Source organism: Oreochromis niloticus, linkage group LG9 (assembly GCF_001858045.2).
Source record: "Oreochromis niloticus isolate F11D_XX linkage group LG9, O_niloticus_UMD_NMBU, whole genome shotgun sequence".
Classification (NCBI taxonomy): domain Eukaryota; kingdom Metazoa; phylum Chordata; class Actinopteri; order Cichliformes; family Cichlidae; genus Oreochromis; species Oreochromis niloticus.
In genome coordinates, this window is record NC_031974.2 from 27,672,950 (window position 1) to 27,678,471 (window position 5,522).

At 38.2% G+C, this 5,522-nt stretch overlaps 1 long non-coding RNA gene across 1 annotated transcript; it reads left to right on the forward strand.

The window, feature by feature from the left end:
* The first annotated feature begins 256 nt into the window (after positions 1–256).
* On the forward strand, positions 257–4,909 carry LOC112847783 (uncharacterized). The gene is made up of 3 exons (XR_003221573.1): positions 257–695; positions 3,203–3,272; positions 3,841–4,909. It is a non-coding gene; the product is annotated as an uncharacterized LOC112847783 (long non-coding RNA).
* Positions 4,910–5,522: the final 613 nt, after the last annotated feature.

The window sequence follows — 5,522 nt, forward strand, 5'->3', positions numbered from 1 at the left end:
TATATATGAATATTTGCTGGAATATGACTGTCTTAAAATTAAGAAACAGTTGAGTTCTTTTCATCCACCACCTGTGATTGCCCTCTCTCTCTCTTTTTTTTGTAGCTGTATTCATTATTCTAATAATTAATATAGCACACTCGCTCAGTGTTCAGGTAAGGTTGTCTCCATGGTAATACATGTGTTGCGCTCTAATCAAAATGCTGTAATTACCAGTTGTTTTTCTTAACTCTGCTTCTCAGTTGAGAAACAGTTTGTGTCAACATTGAGGAGTGTTTTAGCCTTGAGACATCTCTGCAGGAGAAATGAAAGCTGCTACGGCTCTCAGGAAGTCTTCAGCCCATGGTACAACAGCCCGAACTGAATCTCAGCCTGTCTGAAAAATATGTGCCGTTTTTTTCAGTGCATCCTTTTATGTGTTACCAGTTTTTCGAGCATTGTTTGGAGCGTTCACTTCGAGTTGTTGCCTTCAAGTTGTGACATTTTTCGTCTCAATCCCACACCCTTCGATCGCTTTCAAAAACAGGAAACAAACACGACCCAGAATATTGTGGTTTTAAATGTGTTGCAAGAAACAATGATGCTGCTTGATGGAAATAGCAGGAATTTAGCAAGACCAAGTTAACCTGCTTATCAACCCTCTCAGTTAACATAGTGGAACTGGAAGCCTAGGGAGGCCTATCATCAGTCTCAGGGTGAGTATTGACTTTAAGCTTTACTGATTTTTTTTTTTTTTTTTTTTTTTTACAGGCATGGGGTGGCAGTAGTGAAGGTGGGGAGGATTAGGTGGCTGTGGCCTTATCAGGTGCTCAGGCTCCTCACAAGGCGAGCGACTGGGAGACTCGCATGCACCTTCATCTCCCTTCCACAGCCGGTTTGCTGCTCAGACTCTAATCCAGCAGCACTTATAAGTCAGGCTGCACTCGCGTACCGTGTGTCGCATCCGCACTGTGCAAATAATGAGCATGTGAGAGCGTGTAAACAGGCTGTAATGTGTAAGATATGCATTTCTGCCTTTATGTTGCAAATGTAAAGTAGGATTGATGTGATAGTGAATCGCAGTACCTCTTATCTTCTGTAACTTTTAGATCTACAGATAAATTTGTCAATTTAGAGACACTAAATTTATGACATCTGTATTTTACAGCATTAAAAAAATATTGCTGCTTACCTTCTATATTTATCCTGCAGTGTGTTCTGTTGCAGGGAGCTTTACACACTCCTTAGTTTCATTACCCTGCATGTAGTTTTGCAGGCCTATGGAACTTATTCCCTTTGCTCATCTATGAAAGCTGACATGTATGTTAATTTACCTTGTTATTCTTTTTATCTTCATTATACCACTTCATATAATCAGATGCCAAAGATAGTTGTTCATATACACATATATATGTATATATATATATCACAAATATATTTTTCTTCTTCTTCTTTGCAAGCTACATATTTATTTTATAAGACAAAGGACGCATTACAGTTATTATTAGCGTCACTGTTTGTTGAACAGTTATTAGAGATGTATGACACATATTCTATTCGCCTCAACAGTAACGGTACAGAATTTTTAAGAAAAATAATAATAAAACCATGAAACATAAACATTTTATTGCTTTTGCCATTTTGATTACAACAAGAAAAAGAAAAACAAAGCAAATCCTGTATCCAGAATCATACCTTGTGAGACAGCTCCACCCGCAAACTGCAAAAGCTGCCTTAACTGCCATGTGATCACTGTGCACAGTGCAATTGCCGTGCCAAGCCTAATCGCTGTGTGCAATTGTTGTCTGTTATTTTCCTTGGAAACATGTATGGTGAATAAGCAGCGTTATCAGTGAAATCAATAACAAATACAAGTTCACATATTCTTGACAAATTATAAATCTTTGGTCGTTATAAAACATAACATGAGCTAAAAGCACGTATGTTAAACGGACGTTAAATGCGAGGATAACTGAGAGATTTGCAGGAATGCACGGGTGAATTTCAGGTACTACACATAATATAATTTGTAAGCGTCTGAATGCTGGAAAAATAATTCCCAAATCTCATAGATGTTGACAATCATGGCGACAGTTTTAGGTTTTTTCTTGTCTAGTAGGGAATAGACACACATACATGCTACGATCATCACAGTAAGATTATTAAAGCCTCGAAACATGTTTTAAAATTCAAAGTTTCTTAAAAGACGCTCACAAATATGTGAAGTGGTCTGAGACCCCTCCAAAACTGGAAGGTGATACCGACACCAACAAGGTGATTCAGCACATTTCACCAATTGTTAATTTACCTGAATTGTCCTTTCATCTACATAATAGCATTAACATGCAAGAATTGCCACAAAAAAGATATTAAAAAGCACATATAATGGTGGAAAAGACATTTCAGGAGTTTAACAATGTCAATGATATTAAATTTCTAAGCTTCCAAAAAGACCAAATCCACAAGAGTGTAAACACAAGAAAAGGATAGCAACCAATTAAATGTCAGTCAAACCAAGGCTGAAACACGGCACTCCAAGAAATCTGAATAGAAATTTGTATGAGAATTCTAAAATCTGAAAGATGGAAGTAGTACCGCCCCTGCCCCCAAAGAGCCAATCAGCATTCAAAAAGGAGAAATATATTAGCCTATCTTTCTTGTTGTGTTTACACATGTGCACAGTAATTGGTTTCCAACTGTTTCAGCAGTTCACAAGTTGTTAAAGTGCGCGCTGGCATCGTCTGAATCTAACATTAAAATCCCTTTTTGAAATATATTCTGTGGCAAAGCAACAATTCTTAAAATTCTTTGAGCTGTGTTTTTATGTTCCAGCGACCACTGACCAAAAATCCAGTGATCAAATGTTGCATCAAAATACTGGGCAGTTAGCTTGTTAGCTTGTAGTACTGTGATTACAGTTACGTTACATCAAGTGTGGCAAATATTAAGTTCACCCTTCATACCAGCTTTATTGTGTCTAGTATAAAGACAGTATAACATACTGTCAGTGTAGGGGATGGAAATCTGCCAAGGTAGCGTGTGAAACATCTGCTTACATGTTGTTGAAGTCAGCTGTGTAAATCCAGAAAGACCAGCAGGTCGGCTTGATCACTGCTTGTACTGGAGCTCACATTAGAAAAGATTGTTGTGATACTTTCTCTGTGCTGAGCTATTGCAACTGGGACTCACTTTAACCCTCGACTGTTCTCATTATTCTGTTTAGGTGTGGAGACAAAGTCACCCACTACAATGTTATTATTTTTACTGCATCTGTCCTACATACCAGATTCAAGGTAAGAATTACAATTTAGATTGGAATGACAATTGTACTAACTCATGTGCTAGTATTACATTATATTAGGTGTCAGGTATCAATAGTCTTCCCTTTTTCATTTGAATGCGACAGAACGCCCATCTGAAACTAAATTCGAAACAATTCTTTGGCTAGAAAAGCTTGCCTATGCTGAAAATTGGCTCTGACTGATATTAACATGCAGTAAGTAACACCCCGATTCATATTCAAGAATCTGCATTGAAGACCAGTCGCATCTGATGTTTTTATCTCCACAAAAGATCTGCCTAAGCACACATAAGCTTCTGCATGCAGATCCCACCAAGAAACAGATGCATGAAACAGGTGGGCATTTTGATAAGCTACATACTTCAGAAAACAAGTTTCAAATGATGACAACACGAGGAGAGGAACTGACATTTGTCACAAGCTGCTTTTTTCTAAACAACCGAATAAGAAATCCAGCTCCAGCTGTGAATATGATCTGACTTTATGTAGAAGCGAGATAAACAAATGCTTAACAGCATGTGTAGAGCAGGCTTTTGGATGTCCCACTTTACACTTTCCAGAGACGTTAATGGAAAAGTCAGCAGAATGAACGAGGAGCACGAGGATAAGTAGCAGTGACAGGAAACTGACTCTGAACACACCAGCAAACGGAGGTAATGCATTGCGCAAGAATGCATGTGACCAGGTAAATACTGTCAAACATGCCAGTCGCTCGTCGCAGACTGTTACGTCACACCTCGTTTCAAGGTTGTTTTAAACAACCATATTAAAAATCTGAAAGTGACATTGAACATTTCATTTTACAGCACATGGCTACAGCCGGGGGGGCTAAATTCTCGCTGATGAACTGCCGGCACTGCACCTTTTCTTCAGCAACAATCTCTTTTGAATTACTTTCTTCCCCCCCAAACCTCACCCCACCCTTCTTAAGTGACACCCATTAATCACATTAGGTCTTTGGAAGAATTGTCTGCAGAGCGTCAAGTCTTGGCTGACCCCAGCATTTGGAGAGTGAAGATAAAGACATTGCACTGACAGCTCTGAAATGGCCCCTTTTTCGCGGGTCAGCGTTCAGGGGAATATGAATATTATTATACATAAAAAGAGGGGGAAAACAATTGAGTTTTTACTTCAGAGGAAGTAAATGACATTGGGAATTCTCAGTCTTTCTGCTGCTATAGATAGATTGCCGGGGTAGGATTCAAATTAGCAAAGTTTTCAGAAAGCTCTGCGTATTGATTTAATATGTGCTTCCCAAATATATGAGGGCAAAGAGCTCATCATTAAAGGAGTCCTCCCTAATGTTACGGCTGTATTACTTAGTCTCTATTTTTTGCTATCTGGAAACCAAACATATCCTGACATATAGGCTAATAAAATACTCTGGGAGTCGGTGGCGATTGTCTTTAATATTGGATTCCTTAATTTCTGAAAGCATTGAATATTATGGCGCTCTTTGTGAGTCTACATTCCAATCAAAATGTCTCTCTGAATAAGAACTAAAATCATTGCCCTTAATGTCACGAAACATTATCAGCTCTGTGGTTTGGTACAATGGAGCCATTGTGTTCAGCGGTGAGGGGAGCTTATCAGTGAAAGACAGCAAAGGAGAAAGGGACGGAGGAAATGAACGGAATAAAAGTAAATTTGATCTCTGATTTGCAATGGAGAGTTACTTACAGTGCGGGATTAGGACACCTTGTTCAACCAAAATTAAAATAATTTTCTTGCAAAGATATCTGTACATGTGTTGCTGGTTGCTCTGACTTTTCTAAGCGGGGTGTCGCGCATTTTTTATTGTCATGAAAAGTTTAAATTCATCACATCGATTTACTTAGATTAAATCCACAAAGGACTCCGTTTATTTGTTCTCCACTGTAAAACATCCATTATTAATCTAGATGTAAGAGACTGAGCCTGCACAACTTATTCACACTTTAATTATTCATTATTTGATGTTGCTTTTAATAAGAATATTGAATAAAATAATTTAAAAAATATATCTTCTCAGGGTAGCTACCCATCATTATTGGCTGTAAGGTAAGAAAGTTCATTTTCTACATCTGCTTAATGTTTCAACTGACACTTTGTACTCATAAGAAGCTGCTTTTCTCATCTCTTGGTTTGTAGGACTTTAGTGTTGCTGCACTGCATTTATAATATGGATGTGGTGTCTGGGTCTGAAAAGTGAAGGCAAATGAGGAAGTGCCTCATGGGAATGAATGTGCATTCTTTCTAACAG